This window comes from Choloepus didactylus, chromosome X (assembly GCF_015220235.1).
Source record: "Choloepus didactylus isolate mChoDid1 chromosome X, mChoDid1.pri, whole genome shotgun sequence".
Classification (NCBI taxonomy): Eukaryota; Metazoa; Chordata; class Mammalia; order Pilosa; family Megalonychidae; genus Choloepus; species Choloepus didactylus.
This window is the reverse complement of record NC_051334.1, coordinates 74,671,906-74,695,115: the sequence shown is the minus strand read 5'-3', so window position 1 is coordinate 74,695,115 and position 23,210 is coordinate 74,671,906. Positions and strand designations below refer to the sequence as shown.

The window sequence follows — 23,210 nt, the reverse complement described above, 5'->3', positions numbered from 1 at the left end:
TAATTTATCTTTACCATGGTTTCAAGCACATAGCAGGAAGTGTTTGCCAAGTGACTAATGAGCTCAGTTTTGAATATGTTGAGTTTGAGGTGCTGGCAAGGCACCCCAAATCTTGCAAGTAGTTATAAACTTGGTTCTGAAACTCAGAGAGGTTGAGGGTAGAAATAAAGATTCAGGAGTTGTTCACTTAAGTAATCCTGAGACTATATCAATGGATAAGATTGCTAAAGCCAGGGAAGATGGAATGAGAATAAATTCAGAGTCATTGGTCTTTATCTAGGAATGAGGCCATATGCTTAGACCCACTATTCTCAAAGTGTGGATCCTCTGCATTACCTGCATTATGCTTACTTAAAATACAGTTTCCCTGGCTCCACCAAGGTCTACTTATTCCTTTTTTTGGATTAGAACCTAGGAATCTGCATTTTAACAAGCTTCTCTGATTTTATGCACATTAAAGTTATATTCATTAAAATGTCCCATGACTTTATACACACTGAAATTTGAGAGAGCTTGCCTTAGGGGATATAGACAGAATCACTGAGGGTGGGGAGGGCACTTCATTTTCAATATTTTTTATGATTAAACACTATCATTTTAAATGGAACACATCTTTAAAATATTGGGTATAGATGCTTGGCAAACTTTCAGGTTCACAGTTCCTTTCTAAACCTTATGACTTCACATTTGCATTTTCTATATGGAGCTATTTCCCCTCCTGCATCTGCCTAATCCTGTCTGGCTTTCAGAATCAAACAGCTAAAAGAAGAAAAGCTTAATAGAGGGACTGGGGTCTGTTTTATCTACTGCTTCTTTACTGGTACCACTCTCCACTCCAAAACAATAACTGAAAAACCAAAAACTAATTTTCAATCCAAAACCTTTTATATTTACTGTTTCATGGCAGGTCGATGCCATATTATCTATCCATGCATTGTGGGGGCCAAAGCATTGGGTTCCCCAAGACAAGGAACCCCTAGATAGCTGGAAATGATCAGTCCTTATGCATTTATTCCTTTGTCAAGGTGCTATAACCAAAGACCATGCACAGATAGTAAGCTGTAAGAGTTGTATTTTGTGTGAAGGGAAGAATAGGGATATGGAAGGTCAGCACCAAGTCTGTCACTTCAGGGACCCACAAACTTGTTCCTGCTTCCCTCTGCTTCCCAATCAGCATTCTTACAGAAATTGGGGCTCTAGTCAGGGCTGACTTTATGCCAAAGAATTTGAGCATTTCCTGTATGAAGTTGTTATGATGACAGTGTATCTAGTTTTGCTTCTCTTTCCTCTTACCTGCATTCCCATTCCCCCCACACCAACCTTTACAGCTACTGTATCTTATGTAGAAGTGAAATACCAATCCAGAGAGCTCTAAACCCCTACCCAGAAATGAAACCTCAGAGGAGCAGTGCCCATTCTGTTCTTTCCAGCCCAGGGGAAATATTGCTCATCCCAGAGGTAGGCTGAAGCCATAATTCTTCAGCTTAGTCACCCCAGATAGTCAGAAACTGACAGGGAAGATGGAAAAGAAGGCTTGGTCTTGGAGACTGAAGTGGCTGGGCAGAACAGGAGTCAACTTAGTACCAGCGGAGGATAGCCTTAGATCCTTCTAATCTGTTCTGTTCCTATCTGTGATGGTTAGGTTCATGTGTCAACTTGGCCAGGTGACCCAGCTGTCTGGTCAAGCAAACACTGGCCTAACAATTGCTGTGAGGACGTTTGAGGCTGGTTAATAAACCAACAGGCTGGTTTATTGAATCATCAGTCAATTGACTGCAGCTGTGACTGATGACTCACCAAAGGGCATGCCTTCCACAATGAGAGAATGCAATTGGCTGGATTTAATCCAATTAATCAGTTGGACTCATAAGCAAGACAGATAGAGGACCTTCACTTCTTCGGCTGCCCAGTGAAGCATTTCCTGAGGAGTTCGTCGAAGTTGCCGGTTCATTTCCTGAGGAGTTCATCGAATACGTTCGTCGAAGATCCCAGTTCATTTCCTGAGGAGTTCGTCGAAGTTGCTGGTTCGTTTCCTGAGGAGTTCATCGGACATGTTCCTTGGAGTTGACAGTTTGTTGACGGCTCTACAGAATTTGGACTCATGCATACCCACAGTTGCGTGAGTCACTTTTACAATTTGATAATCAGAGACACCTCTCATTGATTCTGTTTCCTTAGAGAACCCTAACTAACACACTATCCCTGTAACTTTCACGACCCTGGCCTTTGTGATCTTTTCCAGGTGACCAGGGTGATAATTAAAAGAAGACAGGAAGCTAAAGTAATATGCAAAGCAGATCTGCCTTTAGGGAATGCCCTCCTTGGCTCTAGATTCCAGATATGGATCTGTTCATCCAGCTTATATTTAATGAGTACTTACTTACCATATGCCCAGGTACTTTGTGAGACCCCGGGATAAGAAACAGTAAGATTTAGTCTCTGACAAGGAAGAGTTCATTATTTGGCAGGGGACACAAACATGTGAACAAATAATTACCATCTTATAAAGTGAAAGGACTAAAATAAAAGTGCTATGGGAGCATATTATGCGAGCCCAATAGTATAAGAAAAAAATCAGAATAGAAGAAATATTTAGGCTGAATATTGAAAAACAAGGAGGAGTTTACCAAGCAGGCATGAGAGAGAACAACATGGGCAAGAGAAGAAGGAGGTGAAAGAACATGGCATGTTTGGCAGCCATTGGAAATTTCCCTCTAATTAGAATGATACATTTATGATGACAAAGTTGGAAAAGTGGGAAGAACCAGATCATAAAAAGTCATGGAGTTTGAACTTTATCACTTAGGCCAGTGCTTCCCAAACTTCACTTACTCATATTTTAACTTCACTATTTTAATTTCACAAATTTAGGCAATTTTATTTTTTATAGATAGGATTTTGTTTATTGTTATTTTAACATTCTGTGTGGCTAATTTTATTTCATCCCTATTTTTTTAAATTAAATTCAATTTTATTGAGATATATTCACATACCATACGATCATCTATGGTGTACAATCAACTGTTCATAGTACCATCATATAGTTATGCATTCATAACCCCAATCTATTTTTGAACATTTTATTTACGCCAGAAAGAATCAGAATAAGAATAAAAAATAAAAGAAAAAAAGAACACTCAAATAATCCCCCCCATCCCACCCTATTTTCATTTAGTTTTTGTCCCCATTTTTCTACTCATCCATCCATACACTGGATAAAGGGAGTGTGATCCACAAGGTTTTCACAATTACACTGTCACCCCTTGTAAGCTACATTGTTGTACAGTCGTCTTCAAGAGTCCAGGCTACTGGGTTGGAGTTTGATGGTTTCAGGTATTTACTTCTAGCTATTCCAATACATTAAAACGTAAAATGTGTTGTCTATATAGTGCATAAGAATGTCCATTAGAGTGACCTCTCGACTCCGTTTGAAATCTCTCAGCCACTGAAGCTTTATTTCGTTTCATTTCACATCCCCCTTTTGGTCAAGATGTTCTCAATCCCATGATGTCAGGTCCAGATTCATCCCAGGGTGTCATATCCTGCATTCCCAGGGAGATTTACACCCCTGGGAGTCAGGTCCCATGTACGGGGGAGGGCAGTGAGATCACCTTAGGCAGTAATATTTTTGAAACCATGAGTTTAATGTGTTATATTTTTCTTATGTATATTAAAATAAAATATATATCCATTTGTGTACCACCTCTAATCATTTTGTTTATAACCAGTATACAGTAACTGGATAGAAAAAGCATTGTTTGAAAGAGATTGGGTGGGGGAGTCAGATGGGGGGGTTACTTTAAAAGCTATTGAAATATTAAGAGATAATAAAGTCAGAACTAAAAAAAGCTTTATTGGTAGGGGTGGTGAAGAGGGAAGGGATTTAAAAGAGATTTAGGAACTAGAACAGACAGGACATGACTAATTAGAGGAAGGTAGGGATATTTATGAACTAGAATCAGGATTTGATGACTAATTAAGTGGAAGGGAGGAAGATTACAGAAAGAGAGGGATCTCAGCTTACTTGCAGGTCTCTATCTTGGGAATCTGACTGAATGATTATGCCATTCACCAAAGCAGAGAACAAGAGCACAAGTTGGTTTGTGGGAAAAGGTAATTGTTTTTCCTCAAAAAATTTTTTAATTACTATTTTTTAACTTTTTATTTTTAAATACTTTCAAATTTACAGGAAAGTTACAAAAATAATACAAATCCCATACAAAGAACTCCGACATACCACCGCCCCTGCCCCCAGATACCCAGATCCACCAATTTTGATATTTTGCACATTTGCTGTATTATTCTGTTTGTCAGTCCATCTGTCTGTCTACCTATTTGTCTAACTACCAACCCATCTTCTGAACACTTGAGTGTAGATTGTATACATCATGCTCCTTGAACATTTTTTTTTTTTTAATCATCATTTTATTGAGATATATTCACATACCACGCAGTCATACAAAACAAATTGTACTTTCGATTGTTTACAGTACCATTACATAGTTGTACATTCATCACCTAAATCAATCCCTGACACCTTCATTAGCACACACACAAAAATAACAAGAATAATAATTAGAGTGAAAAACAGCAATTGAAGTAAAAAAGAACACTGGGAACCTTTGTCTGTTTGTTTGCTTCCCCTACTTTTCTACACATCCATCCATAAACTAGACAAAGTGGAGTTTGGTCCTTATGGCATTCCCAATCCCACTGTCACCCCTCATAAGCTACATTTTTATACAACTGTCTTCGAGATTCATGGGTTCTGGGTTGTAGTTTAATAGTTTCAGGTATCCACCACCAGCTACCCCAATTCTTTAGAACTTAAAAAAGGTTGTCTAAAGTGTGCGTAAGAGTGCCCACCAGAGTGATCTCTCGGCTCGTTTTGGAATCTCTCTGCCACTGAAGCTTATTTCATTTCCTTTCACATCCCCCTTTTGGTCAAGAAGATGTTCTCCATCCCACGATGCCGGGTCTACATTCCTCCCCGGGAGTCATATTCCACGTTGCCAGGGAGATTCACTTCCCTGGGTGTCTGATCCCACGTAGGGGGGAGGGCAGTGATTTCACCTTTCAAGTTGGCTTAGCCAGAGAGAGAGGGCCACATCTGAGCAACAAAGAGGCATTCAGGAGGAGACTCTTAGACACAAATACAGGGAGGCCTAGCCTCTCCTTTGCAGCAACCGTCTTCCCAAGGGTAAAACTTATGGTAGAGGGCTCAACCCATCAAACCACCAGTCCCCTATGTCTGTGGTCATGTTAGCAACCATGAAGGTGGGGTAGGCAAATACCCCTGCATTCTCCACAGGCTCCTCAAGGGGGCACTACATCTTTTTTTTTTTTTTTCCTTGTTTGTCTTTTTTCTTTTCTTTTTTTTTTTTTAACTTTCCCTTCTTTTTTAAATCAACTGTATGAAAAAAAAAGTTAAAAAGAAAACAAACATACAATAAAAGAACATTTCAAAGAGACCATAACAAGGGAGTAAGAAAAAGACAACTAACCTAAGATAACTGCTTAACTTCCAACATGTTCCTACTTTACCCCAAGAAAGTTACATAATATAGCAACATTTCAGTGAACTTGTTCCTACTACATCCATCAGAAATTAACAGACCATAGTCATTTCTGGGCATCCCCAGAACGTTAAATAGCTTATCTGTTCTTCTTGGATTATTGTTCCCCCCTTCCTTAATTGCTCTCTACTGCTAGTTCCCCTACATTCTACATTATAAACCATTTGTTTTTACATTTTTCAAAGTTCACATTAGTGGTAGCATATAATATTTCTCTTTTTGTGCCTGGCTTATTTCGCTCAGCATTATGTCTTCAAGGTTCATCCATGTTGTCATATGTTTCACCAGATCGTTCCTTCTTACTGCCGCGTAGTATTCCATCGTGTGTATATACCACATTTTATTTATCCACTCATCTGTTGAAGGACATTTGGGTTGTTTCCATCTCTTGGCAATTGTGAATAATGCTGCTATGAACATTGGCGTGCAGATATCTGTTCGTGTCACTGCTTTCCGATCTTCCGGGTATATACCGAGAAGTGCAATCGCTGGATCGAATGGTAGCTCTATATCTAGTTTTCTAAGGAACTGCCAGACTGACTTCCAGAGTGGCTGAACCATTATACAGTCCCACCAACAATGAATAAGAGTTCCAATTTCTCCACATCCCCTCCAGCGTTTGTAGTTTCCTGTTTGTTTAATGGCAGCCATTCTAATCGGTGTTAGATGGTATCTCATTGTGGTCTTAATTTGCATCTCTCTAATAGCTAGTGAAGCTGAACATTTTTTCATGTGTTTCTTGGCCATTTGTATTTCCTCTTCAGAGAACTGTCTTTTCATATCTTTTGCCCATTTTATAATTGGGCTGTCTGTACTATTGTCATTGAGTTGTAGGATTTCTTTGTATATGCAAGATATCAGTCTTTTGTCAGATACATGGTTTCCAAAAATTTTTTCCCATTGAGTTGGCTGCCTCTTTACCTTTTTGAGAAATTCCTTTGAGGTGCAGAAACTTCTAAGCTTGAGGAGTTCCCATTTATCTATTTTCTCTTTTGTTGCTTGTGCTTTGGGTGTAAAGTCTAGGAAGTGGCCTCCTAATACAAGGTCTTGAAGATGTTTTCCTACATTATCTTCTAGGAGTTTTATGGTACTTTCTTTTATATTGAGATCTTTGGTCCATTTTGAGTTAATTTTTGTGTAGGGGGTGAGGTAGGGGTCCTCTTTCATTCTTTTGGATATGGATATCCAACTCTCCCAGCCCCATTTGTTGAAAAGACCATTATGGCTCAGTTCGGTGACTTTGGGGGCCTTATCAAAGATCAGTCGGCCATAGATCTGAGGGTCTATCTCTGAATTCTCAATTCGATTCCATTGATCTATATGTCTATCTTTGTGCCAGTACCATGCTGTTTTGGCAACTGTGGCTTTATAATAAGCTTCAAAGTCAGGGAGTGTAAGTCCTCCCACTTCGTTTTTCTTTTTTAGAGTGTCTTTAGCAATTCGAGGCATCTTCCCTTTCCAAATAAATTTGATAACTAGCTTTTCCAAGTCTGCAAAGTAGGTTGTTGGAATTTTGATTGGGATTGCATTGAATCTGTAGATGAGTTTGGGTAGAATTGACATCTTAATGACATTTAGCCTTCCTATCCATGAACATGGAATATTTTTCCATCTTTTAAGGTCCCCTTCTATTTCTTTTAGTAGAGTTATGTAGTTTTCTTTGTATAGGTCTTTTACATCTTTGGTTAAGTTTATTCCTAGGTACTTGATTTTTTTAGTTGCTATTGAAAATGGTATCTTTTTCTTGAGTGTCTCTTCAGTTTGTTCATTTCTAGCATATAGAAACATTACTGACTTATGTGCATTAATCTTGTATCCTGCTACTTTGCTAAATTTGTTTATTAGCTCTAGTAGGTGTATCGTCGATTTCTCAGGGTTTTCTAGATATAAGATCATATCATCTGCAAACAATGACAGTTTTACTTCTTCTTTTCCAATTTGGATGCCTTTTATTTCTTTGTCTTGCCGGATTGCCCTGGCTAGCACTTCCAGCACAATGTTGAATAACAGTGGTGACAGCGGGCATCCTTGTCTTGTTCCTGATCTTAGAGGGAAGGCTTTCAGTCTCTCACCATTGAGTACTATGCTGGCTGTGGGTTTTTCATAAATGCTCTTTATCATGTTGAGGAAGTTTCCTTCAATTCCTACCTTTTGAAGTGTTTTTATCAAAAAGGGATGTTGGATTTTGTCAAATGCTTTTTCAGCATCTATTGAGATGATCAATTGATCTTTCCCTTTCGAGTTTTTAATGTGTTGTAATACATTGATTGTTTTTCTTATGTTGAACCATCCTTGCATGCCTGGAATGAACCCCACTTGGTCATGGTGTATGATTTTTTTAATGTGTCTTTGGATTCGATTTGCAAGTATTTTGTTGAGGATTTTTGCATCTATATTCATTAGGGAGATTGGCCGGTAGTTTTCCTTTTTTGTAGCATCTTTGCCTGGTTTTGGTATTAGATTGATGTTAGCTTCATAAAATGAGTTAGGTAGTGTTCCATTTTTTTCAATGTTTTGAAAGAGTTTGAGTAAGATTGGTGTCAGTTCTTTCTGGAAAGTTTGGTAGAATTCCCCTGTGAAGCCATCTGGCCCTGGGCATTTATTTGTGGGAAGATTTTTGATGACTGATTGGATCTCTTTGCTTGTGATGGGTTGGTTGAGGTCTTCTATTTCTTCTCTGGTCAGTCTAGGTTGTTCATATGTTTCCAGGAAATTGTCCATTTCTTCTACATTATCCAGTTTGTTGCCATACAGTTGTTCATAATATCCTCTTATAATTTTTTTAATTTCTTCAGGATCTGCAGTTATGTCACCTTTTTCATTCATTATTTTGTTTATATGGGTCTTCTCTCTTTTTGATTTTGTCAGTCTAGCTAGGGGCTTGTCAATCTTGTTGATCTTCTCAAAGAACCAACTTTTGGTGATATTTATCCTCTCTATTGTTTTTTTGTTCTCTATGTCATTTATTTCTGCTTTAATCCTTGTTATTTCTTTTCTTGTACTTGGTTTAGGATTGGTTTGCTGTTCATTTTCTAGCTTCTTCAGTTGATCCATTAGTTCTTTGATTTTGGCTCTTTCTTCCTTTTTAATATATGCGTTTAGTGCTATAAATTTCCCCCTTAGCACTGCTTTTGCTGCATCCCATAGGTTTTGGTATGTTGTGTTCTCATTTTCATTCGTCTCTATATATTTAGCAATTTCTCTTGCTATTTCTTCTTTAACCCACTGATTGTTTAGGAGTGTGTTGTTTAACCTCCAGGTATTTGTGAATTTTCTAAGTCTCTGATGGTTATTGACTTCTAATTGTATTCCATTGTGGTCAGAGAATGTGCTTTGAATAATTTCAATCTTTTTAAATTTATTGAGGCTTGTTTTATGTCCCAGCATATGATCTATTCTGGAGAATGTTCCGTGAGCACTAGAAAAGTATGTGTATCCTGGTGATTTGGGATGTAATGTCCTGTAGATGTCTGTTAAATCTAATTCATTTATCAGATTGTTTAGGTTTTCAATTTCCTTATTGGTCTTCTGTCTGGTTGATCTATCTATAGGAGAGAGTGATGTGTTGAAGTCTCCCAGAATTATTGTGGAAACATCAATTGCTTCCTTTAGTTTTGCCAATGTTTCTCTCATGTATTTTGTGGCACCTTGATTGGGTGCATAGACATTTACGATTGTTATTTCTTCTTGCTGAATTGCCCCTTTTATTAGTATGTAGTGGCCTTCTTTGTCTCTCAAAACATCCCTGCATTTGAAGTCTATTTTATCTGAGATTAATATTGCTACACCTGCTTTCTTTTGGCTGTAGCTTGCATGAAATATTTTTTTCCATCCTTTCACTTTCAGTTTCTTTGTGTCCCTGTGTCTAAGATGAGTCTCTTGTATGCAACATATTGATGGTTCATTTTTTTTGATCCATTCTGCGAATCTATATCTTTTAATTGGGGAGTTTAATCCATTTACATTCAACGTTAAAACCGTGAAGGCATTTCTTGAATCGGCCATCTTATCCTTTGGATTATGTTTGCCATATTTTTCCCTCTCTCTATTAATATCCTTTATTGTACCCATACCGAATCTCTTTAGTACTGAACCTTTCTCCAGGTCTCTCTGTCCTGTCTTTGTTTCTCTGTCTGTAGGGCTCCCTTTAGTATCTCCAGTAGGGCAGGTCTCTTGTTAGCAAATTCTCTCAGCATTTCTTTGTCTGTGAAAAATTTAAGCTCTCCCTCAAATTTGAAGGAGAGCTTTGCTGGATAAAGTATTCTTGGCTGGAAATTCCTCTCACTCAGAATTTTAAATATATCGTGCCACTGCCTTCTTGCCTCCATGGTGGCTGCTGAGTAGTCACTACTTAGTCTTATGCTGTTTCCTTTGTATGTGGTGAATTGCTTTTCTCTTGCTGCTTTCAGAACTTGCTCCTTCTCTTCTATGTTTGACAGTGTGATCAGTATATGTCTCGGAGTGGGTTTTTTTGGATTTATTCTATTTGGAGTTCGCTGAGCATTTATGATTTGTGTATTTATGTTGTTTAGAAGATTTGGGAAGTTTTCCCCAACAATTTCTTTGAATACTCTTCCTAGACCTTTACCCTTTTCTTCCCCTTCTGGGACACCAATGAGTCTTATATTCGGACGTTTCATATTATCTATCATATCCCTGAGGTCCATTTCGAGTTTTTCAATTTTTTTCCCCCATTCTTTCTTTTATGCTTTCATTTTCCATTCTGTCATCTTCCAGGTCACTGATTCGTTGTTCAACTTCCTCTAGTCTTGTACTATGAGTGTCCAGAATCTTTTTAATTTGGTCAACAGTTTCTTTAATTTCCATAAGATCATCCATTTTTTTATTTAGTCTTGCAATGTCTTCTTTATGCTCTTCTAGGGTCTTCTTGATTTCCTTCATATCCCGTACTAGGGTCTCATTGTTCATCTTTAGTTCTTTGAGTAGCTGCTCTAGGTGGTGTGTCTCTTCTGGTCTTTTGATTTGGGTGCTTGGGCTTGGGTTATCCATATCGTCTGGTTTTTTCATATGCTTTATAATTTTCTGTTGTTTTTGGCCTCGTGGCATTTGCTGAACTTGATAGGGTTCTTTTAGGGTTTGTAGACCAGTTGAAGTCCTTATCTCTAATTTATCAGATCTACAGCTTCGTGGAGTACACTTTCTCTAACTAACCAGCAGGTGGCGTCCACGAGCCACCTGTTCTCCACAAGCCAGATCTCCCCTGCTTAGCCTTTTTGGTGAGTGGGGGAGTGAGTCTTGCGGGGCCCAATTGGTGTACCAAGCTTGCGTGTGTAGTTGGTGTTGCCTGCCCTGTATGTGGGGCGTGTTTCTGGGCAGTCGGGGAGGGGGGGGGTGGCCCTAACAATCAAATCTCCCTGATGATCCTAGAGTTTTAAAGCTGCTGCAATAGTCTAATCCTTCAGTTCAGTCCTGCCACAGTTTGTCTCTGCCACTGACCCACAAGTCTTTGGTATTGGCGTATGGCTCCTGAGACTTGCAAGTGGGCCCCTCTTCCAGGCTGTGCACCCCGGGTCCTCTGTTGAGGGATGACTGTGCTATGTCACAGGTGAGTGCCGTCCCCCCAGGGCAGTTCTGGGCTTCTGGGCTGTGTAGGGAGGCTCCCAGTCTGCTCAAATGATGGCTGAATGGGGCTTTGTTAATTCACACTGCTCCACCTTCCCAGCTCTGGGACCTTCAGCTGAGGTTGCAGGGAAGGCTAATGTCCACGCCCAGTTTTGTGGTGTGTGCCTGTTATTTGAAGCACTTCCGTCACACTGGGTTGTCTGGGGCAGCTCTGGGCTATGGGGCTGGCGATGGGCAGGAGTGTTTCCTGTCCACCAGGATGGTGGCTGTGAGCGGACACCCCCCTTTTCTTGTGAAGTTGTGTTGTTTAGTGAATTTTCTCAGCCACTGGAATATTGCCTTTTGTCTCAGAGCTCTCTTAGTTCTGCTCTTGACTTGACGTGCCCAAATTTCAATTCTTTGAAGCTTTCTGTATTGAGCTTCTTAGAGTAATTGTTTTAGAAAAAGCAAAAGGATTTAAAAAAAAAAAAAAAAAAAAAAAAAAAACGGCCCTCCTCGGAGATCTAATGGGTTATTGAAATGCTAATAGACAAAGCAACCAGGGCCATTAAGGAAAGATGCACAGGGCAGAGAGATCAGCTTTGCTTCGGGATTTGCATATGCGCCTCGAGGCCTGATCTCCGCCCTTCCCCTTTCTGTGTTCACCAGAACTCGAAAAATCCTCTGCTTTTATTTTGGAGTTTTTCGTGTTGTTTTTTTTCTATGTCTGTCTCCTCTCTGCTGGGCTGGCTGCTCTCAGAGTCTCTGGTGTCTGGTCTCAGTCTATCTATGGTTGGAGTTTGAATTAGTAGAATGAGTTTCCGATAAGAGCAGCCACTGCAATTCTCTCTTCTCCTTCCCGGAGCTGACAGCCCCTCCTCCCCCGGGACTGAGCCTGGCAGGGAGGGGCGCGGGTCCCCTGGCCGCAAAAACTTACAGATTTCGCTGATCTCAGCAGTTCCACGTTTTCATGAGTGTTGTATGAAGTATGCCCAAAGACAGATTGCTCTGTGGTGTCCAGTCTACGCAGTTCCTGGCTTTTTACCTACTTTCCTGGAGGAGTAACTAAAACATACAGCTCACCAGTCTGCCATCTTGCCCCGCCCTCTCCCTCCTTGAACATTTAATACTGCCATGTACATTTCCTAAGAGCAAGGATATTCATTTATGTAATCACTTTAACTGCACTTATCGAGTTCAAGCAATTTAACATTGATGTAAAGCTTATAGTCTATATTCCATTTTTTTCATATATTCCAATAATGTCTCTTTGAGCCTTTTCCCCTCCCTTGTTAGATTCCATCCAGAATCATGTATTGCATTTACTTGTTATTGTCTCTTTAGCTGTTATTTTTTAATTGTGGAACATATATACAACATAAACTTTCCCATCTCAACCACCTCTTCAGGATTATGTATTGCATTTGCTTGTTATTGTCTCTTTACTTTTTTTTTTAATTATGGAACATATATACCACATAAACTTTCCCATCTCAGCCATCTCCAAGTATAACATTCAATGGAATTAATCACATTCACAATGTTGCAGTACCCTCACCACCTTCCATTACTGAAATATTCTCATCTCCCCAAAGAAACCCTACACCCATTATGCATTAACTCCTCATTCTCCCTGCCCCCTGCCCCTGGCAATGTGTATGTTTATCTCTATCAGCTTGTATATTCTCTGATATTTTCTTTGTAGTTACAATGGGGTTTAATTTAGCATTCTAAATCTATAACAATCTCTTTTGTTTTGATACCAACTTAATTTCAATAGTATAGACAAACTATGTTCCTATACCCCTCTGTCCCCCCACCTTGTCATAAATTGCATGTTTATACATAATGAACCCAAAACCACTGATTTATCATTACATTTTATGCATTTGCCTTTTAGATCCTGTAGGAAGGAAAAAAGTGGAGTTACAAACCAAAAACACAATATGACTGGCACTTATATTTACCTATGTCACTACCCTCACCAGAGATCTTTATTGCTTCATGAAATTTTGATCTATTGTCTGTTGTCCTTTCCTTTTAACCTGCAGAATTCTCTTTAGCATTTCTTATAGGGCTGGTCTAGTGGTAATGAACTCCCTCAGCTTTTGTTTATCTGGGGGTGTATTAATCTTGCCCTCATTTTTGAAAAACAATTTTGCCAGGTATAGAATTCTTGGCTGGCAATTTTTTACTTTCAGCACTTTAAATATGTCATCCCACTGCCTTCTTGCCTCCATGGTTTCCAATGAGAAATTGATACTTAATCTTATTGAGACTCCCTTGTATGTGACATGTTGCTTCTCTTCTGTGGCTTTCAGAATTCTCTCTTTATCTTTGGCATTCAACAGTTTGATTATAATATGCTGTAGTGAGGGTCTATTTGGTATCCTTTTTGGAGTTCATTAAGCATCTTGGATGTATATTCATGCATTTTGCTAAATTTGGGAAGTTTTCAGCTATTATTTCCTTGAATATTCTCTCTGCCCCATTTCTCTCTTCCTTCTCATTCTGGGACACCCACAATGTGTATATTGGTATGCTGGATGGTGTCCCACAGGTTCCTCAGGCTCTGTTTACTTTTTTTCATTTTCTTTCTGATCCTCAGACTGAATGACTTCAATTGTCTTATCTTCAGTAAGCAGCTTCACTCTGCTGTTGCACCTCTCTAGGGAATTTTTAACTTCTGTTACTATGGTCTTCAGCTCTGTTTCATTCCTTTTCATAATTTCCAACTCTCTGTTGATATTCTGTTTGTGTGCATCTATAATTTTCATGATTTCCTTTATTTCTTTGTCTATGTTTCCCCTTAGCTCTTTGAGCAGATTTAAGGCCATTATTTTAAAAGTCTTTGCCTGTTATGTCCCAACTCTGATCTTCCTCATTGATGGTTTCTAATGCTTTAATCTTCTCCTTTTCCTGGGCCATCACTTTCTGTTTCTTTGTATGTTTTGTGATCTTTTGTGGAAACCTGGATGTTTTAATATTTTAATGTGTTAAAAATGAAATTTGGAATTGGAGGCATCTGTTCCTTAAGCTTGTATTCAGCTAGTGTTATGACAACTTTCCTTGAGTGCCAGGAGTTAACAAAATAAAAAGAAGGAAAAAAAAGAAAACAACTTTCCCAGTCTTTGCAGATTGACCTATGAGAGTGATCTCCTTTAGGTTATCCATACAATGAGTTTAGAAAATAGTTCCAGGTCAAAGTGTAGGGGCCTCCCTTGTCCTTTCTTCACATGCATCTTGTCTTGGACATGTGCATTTGGCCCTAGGAATTCTCCTGTTAACACAGATACAAATGTCCTGTATTCCCTAGGAAACAGTTTCCTCATGGTCCTGGGCACTGCACTGTTTATCCTATAGCTAGTAATTCCTTGCCCCAGGCAGCACAACTTGACTACTCTCCCAACAGTGTTCTGTAGAGCTCTGTGAGCCGCTTTCTACATGCAGGGCAAGTTCAGGGACAGCACGTCCCTCAGGCCACCACCAGACAGATTGGGCCAGATATACATGCTCCTGGGATGTGCACAAGGGTTGCTCTGCTCCCTCTGGAACTGAGACCACAGATCCATACTGGTAGCCTAGGCTGGCTCTGCACCAAGCCAGTGAGAGTTTAGGGGGGATCCAGCCAGGGCGTCATGAGATTTTATTACTTTTAAGTAGACTCTTTTCTTGATTTGGCACTTACCTTTTTCCACAGACCATTAACTATTTTCTGGAGTGTTGAGAAAGATGTTTCTGTCAGTTCTTGCTAGCTGTTCAAAGTTTTTGTCAGGGGATGGAGCCCTGAAGCATCTCACTCCATCATCTTGATTGGAATAGGCCACCATTTCCTTTAAAATTGGAAAAACAGTAAGTTCTCACTGTAACCAGTGAAACAATCCAAAGATACAGGAAGATAAAGTTAATAATCTCTCCATTCATATCCTCCCTTACCCCTGTAACACTGAGGGAAACAATTTGTGTAGCCTTTCATGCCTATTTCATGAGTATGTGTTATATGATTTTGGTAATGATTACATTTTTATAAAAATTAGGCTTATGATATTTAGATTATTCTGAAACTTGATTTTCTCATTTAATAGTACATCAGTGATATACCCCTTGGGTCAATATATATCAATCTAACCAACCTACCTATGTCATGTTATTGGAAGTGAGTTTCTTGTAGTCTGCACATACTTGGATCGTGTGGTTTTTTAAAAAAATCTACTCTGCCAATATCTGTCTTTTAATATGTTGTATTTGGACCATTGACATTTAAGGTAATTATCAATATGTTAAGGCTTGAGTCTGCCATTTATTGTCTCCTTGTCTCCTCTTTTCCTTTCTTTGTCTTTTCTTGACTTCCTATGGGTTACTTAAAAGCTTTTTGTGATTCCATTCTGATTTATTTATAATATTTTTGAGTATACTGCTTTGTATAGTTTTCTTAGTGGTTGTTCCAGGTATTATGATATACATATGTAACTTATCACAGTCTACTGCTATTGATGTTTTATCACTTTGAGTGAAGTGTAGAAACATTATTTTCATTTAGGTCCTCTTACCCTCCCTGCATTTTAAATATAATTGTCTTAAGTATTTCCTCTACATACATTGAGCACCACAGACGGTTGTTATAATTTTTACTTTTTCTATCAAATATGATTTAAGAAACTCATGAAGATAGTTTGTTATATTTGCCTCTATTTTTTTCCCATTCTGACATTCTTCTCTCCTTTCTGAAGTTCCAAGCTTTCCTTTCTTTCATTTTCTTTCTGTTTATAGACCTTCCTTTAGCCATTCTTTAAGGGTAGGTTTGCTAGGTTTAAATTCTCTAAAAGAATTTATCTTTGTCTAAAGGTTAATTTTGCTGGAGTTAGAATCCATGGCTCTTTTTTTAAAAAAAAATAAGCCTTAATTTTTAGAATTGTTTTAGATTTACAGAAATATTGCAAAGATAGTACAGAGAGTTCTCATATACCCCACATCCACTTTTCCCTATTATTAACATCTTACATTAGAATAGTATATTTGTTACAATTAATGAACCAAAACTGGTACATTATTATTAATTAAGGTCCATAATTTATTCAGATTTCCTTAGTTGCTTTTCCCCAAAATTTTATTATGAAAATTTGTAAACATATGGAAATAATTATACAGTCAACACCCATATACCTACCACCTCGATTCTTCAGTTCTCAACATTTTACTATATTTGTGCTATCATATATCTCTTCATCCTTCTACCCTTCCATCAACCATCTTGCTTTCTGATGCATTTCAAAGTTGCAATCACCAGTACATTTCACCCTCAACACTCCAGCATGTACATAATTAGAATTCAATGTTTGCTTTTTCATTTAAATTTACATATCATGAAATGTATACATCTATTGAATGTATTCTTTTGTAACTCACTTTTCCCCCTCCACTTAATATTTGGAGAGTTTTCTAAGTCTTCCTTAGATGGGGTGAGCCATTTAAAAAATTTTATTGTGATATGTATATATATATCTCATAAAATTTTCCATTTTACCATTTTTAAGCAGATTTATTTAGTTTTTACCTAATGTTCTTTTTCTGTTCCAGGATCCCAGCCAGAATACCACACTACATTTAGTTATCATATCTCCTTAGGATTCTCTTGGCTGTGGCAATTTCTCAGACTTTTCCTTGGTTTTGGTGACCTTGACGGTTTTGAGGAGTACAGGTCAGCTATTTTGTAGAATGTCTCTCACTTGGGATTTTTCTGATGTTTTTCTCATGACTAGACTGGGATTATGGATTTGGGGGAGGAAGCCCACAGAGGTAAAGTGCCATTGTCATCATATCATCTTTTTTTGTTGTTGGTGGTGGTGCTTTACTAAAAAGCTAAAAACATTTTATTTAAAGTCAACTTCTAGGACTTGCCCCAGGCTCACTATAGTCACCCCGAGTGACCATGTCCCTTCTCGACATCTACCATCTGCACCATACATGAGTCCAAGGCTACTGCCCCACAAATGTCCCTGCCAGCCTGGAGGGGAGGCGGCGGTGAGGTTTTCTAGAGAATCCTGACCAAGGTGGGAAGTGGGCCCCAAAACTCTTGGGAGAATTTGCAGTAACCAGGGTGGAAGCAAAGTAGTTTCTCAATTGACTAGAAAATAGGTTGGCTCACCCCACTTTGGTGTCCGAGCTTTGCTGATAACCAGTTTGGGGCTGGAGAAGGAGAAATAAAGGAGGAAAACCAAGGAACAGAAGAGGAGGCACTATGCGGGGGTTGGAAGTTGATCACCCACCAACCCCCTGACATTTCTCAGTGGCCTCTTGCATGCAGGGCTCCCTATTAGGTACCAGGGACATGGAGGTGAAAAAAATAGTCACAGCTCCCCTAGAACTTTCCTACTGGCTATGGAGTGAGGGAGCTAATCAGGCAGTGATAATGCAGCATGACGTGGTAGGGGGTGAACAGGAACTGTGGGAGGGGGCTTACAGCAGGCACAATTCATCCCCCCTGAGGCATCAGGAAGGCTGCCTGGAGGAGGTGGCTTCTAAACCAAGGCCTGAGTGACAGAGGAGCTAGTGAAGTCCAGTACCGGGGGGTAAGGCACGAAAAGAGGATGTTGGGCAGAAGGAAGCACATGAGCAAAGCTCTAGAGGTGAGAGGCAAGATGGTATGTTTAGGGTGGTGGTGAGAGATGCGGCTGGAGAAGGAAGCAGTATTAAGGAATGTCGCTTTATCTGGAGGGCAATGGGGAGCCAGGGAGAGGCTCTGAGCAAGGGAATCACTTGATCAGAAGAACCCTCAGGCTGCAGTGATCTTTCTGCAAGGACAAAGGGAAAAGGAAAGGATGCAGAAGGCAGGGACTGGTGGCAGAGACCTGCCCTCCAGGGCTTCAGGGTCCTCCTGCTGGCTCTGGCGTTCAGAAGGGATGTGGGAGATGGTGCCCCATGTGCACGGTGCCTTGTACAGTGAAGCTAGAAATGCCTCTCTCCAAAGGCAGTTGAAGCTGCTGGATGGGAAAATGGACACTGAGAGCTCGCTCTAAGCAGGTAAGTTCCGTGCTGGCCTCCATCACTGAGGATGCAGCACATCACTAGTCGCAGGGACAATGCCAGCCCCCAAACTAACACAGGTTAGACAGAAACTAATGACAGAGGAGCATTTCAGAAGGCCGGATGTTTTCATGGTGAAGAAAAGAGGCTCAAGCTCCCAGGAGGCCCACTTGGCCGGGCAGGAAGCACACTGACCTGGCGCTCAGGGGTTTGTCACTGCGTGGTCCCCTCGGAGGACCTGCAGCGAGAGCTCATACCAGAGGAACATGGCTGCGCTCATGGGGAAGCCCCGCACAGCGTTCACGGTGATGCCCCTGAAAAACACCTTTGCACGGGGGGCCAGGTTATCATGGGGGGCACCGCCGAGGGGCAGGGAGAGGGAAGGCTGGTGGTGCCGCCCCAGCCCAGGCCCCCATCCCAGGCTGCACCCCGCAGAGCCCAAAGGCCCTGTGCAGGCGCCAATTGCACGGGGAGCCCCACGTGGGCCACTCCCCTCACCCACATCATGTCTGATGGCCCTTTTGCCCCCAGAGCCTGATACACATGTTCTAACTACATCATATCATCTTAATAGTACATATTGTCAACATGACTTATCACTGTTGATGTTGACCTTGAACACCTGGCTGAGGTAGTGTTTGTCAGTTTTCTTCACTGTAAAGTTATACTCTCTCCCCCTTCCAATACTGTATTTTTTGGAAAGACATCACTATGAGCACCCAAGCTTAAGGAATAGAGAGTTATGTTCTAACTCCTTGAGGGCAAAGTATCTACCTAAATTATTTGGAATTTTTCTGCATGGGAGAATTCTCTTCTCCATTTATCTATATTTACCTATGTATCTGTGTATCTATCTATCTATCATCTATAAATCATCTATCTATTCATTCATTTATATATATTAGTATGGTCTCGTGGATATTTGCTTTATACTTTGGGTTACAATCCAATACTACTTAGTTTGTTGCTCAAGTTGTTCCAGTTTTGGTCATTGGGAGCTCTTTCAGTTGACTCCTATGTCCTTTTGTCATACGCCTATCCCTATTGTGTTTCTTTGCTTTTTCTTTTGAGCATGTCCTTACTTTCTAGTACTACAAGATGCTCCAGGCTCATATTGTTTACATATTTCTTGCTTCAGTCTGACAGTTCTTTTCTTTCTGAAGTTGAAAAATGTGCCACTTCCTTCTGGCCTCCATGGTTTCAGATTAGAATTCTGCCATTCAAATTTGTGTGTCCCTATACATAATGTCTTTTCATTTTGACTACTTTCAAGATTTTTTCTTTGTCTTTAGTTTTCAGAAGTTTAATTATGATGGGTTTCCTGTGGATTTCTTTGTGGCCCATTCCTTTTAATAACTGCATACTATTCCATATGTAGAGATACTACAATTAAAAATATAATCTATAAAGTTAAATCACCAATATAAAGATATACATATGAAGAATATTTATTGCACAGAATTATTTTTAGTGGCAAAAAAATGGAAACAGATTTAGGATCAAAAGAGAACGTGTTATGATTTTGGAGAAGTTCCTCAGTGTTTAGGGTTGAGTTAATAAGATTCCTCAATTTATATCATATTATCATCAATGGTCCAGGCTAGGTCCCTTCCTTGTTTATTTTTCCTCTTTTAGCCCCATTCTTCACTCCCATGACCTCCCTATCTCATAGGAAACCATTTCTTAATGTTTGTCTGAATGCTTGTCTTTTTGTTTGAATGTATTTCTTATAAAATGCAATTTTTAATTTTATGTGTGTGTATTTTAATTTACATAAATGATATTGTGTTAGACATGTCATTGTTACTTTTTTTTCACAAAGCATCCCATTTTAAAAATCCTTTCCTAGGGAGTGGGTGAGGCAGATCAAGCTACTCCTCTGTGGAAGAAACTAAACAGGGGCCAGAGGATGCCCAGGACCGTGGTTTTGGGGAGTAACCAACCATAGAAGGACCCCTACAGTACATGGTGGGGATGTGGACAAAAATGCAGAGATGGTACCTTGAGGGACATGGTGAGTTTGTTCGGGCCAGGACAGCCTCCTGGGCCGGCAGCAGCAAGAGGGCCACTGGGCAAGGGAGTGAGCAGTGGCTATCCACTCCCATGCACCCACCTGGGCAGTTAGCTGGGAGGTGATCCTTCACAGCCATATGGCCGGGAGCTCTGTGAGGGAATGTGGGAGGCAGCATTTACCCTCTACCCAGGGAAGTCCGGAGGCACACCAGCAAGAAGCGAGGATAGGAGAGGGCACCACATGGCTGCATCAGGAGCCCCTCCCACACCCCAGAGGCTCACAGGTACATGGCAGGCAGCGAATGGGGAATGTTTGATGTGGAGGGTGCCCTTGAGTGGACTCCCTGCTGAACTGCTCAGGACCCACATATCAACCCCAGGGCAGGCAGTCCCCAGCACACATGGAGAACTGCTGCACTGATTGGTTCCCCACCTGGTTTGGACTCTGCCCAGCACATAGGAGAAGTTATGGAAAGGCTGGCTTGAGAGTAAAAGGTTGCTCAAGAGCGCCACCTGCTGGTAGGATAGGGAAACTGCACTCCAGCAAGCTGTAGCTCTGCCAAATTATATATAAATGCGGAAATAATCCTGCATTTCCCAAAATAACCATATCAAGGTAAGCAAAAGTCCCAAGGCCAACAGAAAATCATAAAGCACTTGAAGAATCTTGAAGACATGGACAAGCCAAGTGAACAAATTAAAACGCTAGAAGAGACACAAAATTTGGCACAATTAAAGAAGTACATACAAATCTCCAAAACAATTTCAATGAGGTGGCTAATGATATAAAAGACAACAAGAAGACTCTAGAAGAGCATAAAAATTTTGAAAGAGAAATTTTAAAATAGCAGATCTTATGAAAATAAAAGATACTGCTGATTAAATTAAAAATATATGAGAGACATACAATAGCAGATTTGAAGAGGCAGTAGAAAGGATAAGTGAACTTGAGGACAGGGTAATTTAATGCTAACACACAAAAGAATAAATGGCAAAAAAAATTTTAAAAAAATTGAAACAGATCTCAGGGAAATGGTGGACAACATGAAGTGAACAAATACAGAATCATTGGTGTCCCAGAAGGAGAAGAGAAGAGTAAAGGGCTAGAAAGACTGTTCCAAGATATAGTTGGGGAAAACTTCCCAACCCTTCTAAATGACATAAATATGCAAATCAAAGATGTACAATGAACTCCAAATAGAAGAAATCCAAATGAACCCACTCTGAGACATATACTGATCAGATGGTCAAATGCTAAAGAGAAGGAGAAAGTTCTGAAAGCAGAAAGAGAAAAGTAATTCACTACATACAAGGGAAGGCACATAAGACTTAGTACTGACTACTCAGTGGGGACCATGGAGGTGAGAAGGAAGTGGTATGATATATTTAACATTCTGAAACAGAAGAATTGCCAGCCAAGAATTCTTTATCCAGCCAAGCCCTCCTTCAGAATTGAGTGAGACTTTAAAATTTTCACAAAGCAATTCTGAGAGAATTTGTTAATGAGAGATCTGCCCTACAAGAAATACAAAAAGGAGCTCTCCTGACTGAGAAAAAAATAAGAGAGAGGTCTGGAGAAGGGCACATAACTGAAGAATATTAGTAAGTGTAATGAAATGGAAAAAAAGAGAGAGAGGGGAATAATAGATCTGACAACTAAAAACCAAAGGATAAGATGGCTGGTTCAAGAACTCCCTTCATAATAATATCTTTGTGGATGGATTAAACTCCCCAATTAAAAGGTACAGGCTGGTAGAATGGATTAAAAAGTATGACCCATTGGTATGCTGTTTACAAGAGACACATCTTAGACCCTGTGACACAGAGATTGAAAGTGAAAGGATGGAAAAAATATTCTACACAAGCTGCAACCAAAAGAAAGCAGGGATAGCTATACTAATATTGGTCAAAATAGACTTTAAATGCAAGGATGTCAAAAGAGACAAAGAAGGACACCATATATTAATAAAAGGGACAATTCACCAAGAAGAAGTAACAATCATAAATGTTTATGCACCCAACAAAGGAGCTCCAAAATATATGGAAAAAACATTGGCTAAACTGAAATCAATAGACACATCTACCATAATAGTGGGAGACTTCAATACACCTCTCTCTTCTATAGATAGAACAACCAGACAGAGGACCAATAAGGAAATTGAGATCCTAAACAATGTGATAAATGAATGAGATTTAATAGACATATATAGAGCATTACATCCCAAATTACCAGGTTATACATTCTTCTCTAGTGCTCATGGCACATTCTCCAGGATAGATCACATGCTAGGGCATAAAACAAGCCTCAATAAATTTAAAAAGATTGAAATTATTCAAAGCACATTCTCTGACCACAATGGAATACAACTAGAAGTCAATAACCATCAAAGATCTAGAACATTCACAAATATCTGGAAGTTAAACAACACACTCCTAAACAATCATGGGTCCAAGAAGAAATTGCATCAGAAATTGCTACATATCTAGAGATGAATGAAAATGAGAACACAACCTATCAAAACCTATGGGATGTAGCGAAGGTAGTGCTGAGAGGGAAATTTATGGCTCTACTGGTAAATACATACATCAAAAAGGATGAAAGAGCTAAAACCAAAGACCTAACTGAACAACTGAAGAGGCTAGAGAATGATCAGCAAACTATCCCTAAAGCAAGTAGAAGAAAAGCAATAACAAAGAATAAAGCAGAAATAAATGAGCTGGAGAACAAAAAAACAACAGAGAGAATAAATAAAACCAAAAGTTGATTCTTTGAGAAGATCAACAAGATTGACAAACCCTTAGCTAGACTGACAAAGTCCAAAAGAGAGAAGACCCAAATAAACAAAATAATAAATGAGAGGAGGGACATTATTGCAGATTCCAAAGAAATTTAAAAAATCATAAGAGGATCCTATGAACATCTGTACACCAACAAACAAGAGAATTTAGAGGAAATGAATAATTTCCTTGAAACACATGAACAACTTAGACTAACCAGAGAAGAAATAGAAGACCCCAATAAACCAATCACAAGCA

The 23,210-nt window shown here is 39.6% G+C and overlaps 1 protein-coding gene across 2 annotated transcripts in view; it reads left to right on the top strand.

The window, feature by feature from the left end:
* Nucleotides 1-23,210, top strand: part of SLC7A3 (solute carrier family 7 member 3) — a 126,913-nt gene that overhangs the window by 31,989 nt on the left and 71,714 nt on the right. The window contains exon 1 of one of the 2 annotated variants that reach the window (XM_037821401.1): nt 16,730-16,836. The exons of the other annotated variant lie outside the window; for it this stretch is intronic. The gene's annotated coding sequence lies outside the window, so the exon portion shown is untranslated. Of the gene's footprint in view, nt 1-16,729; nt 16,837-23,210 lie in introns of those variants that run through there. 2 annotated transcript variants of the gene reach the window in all.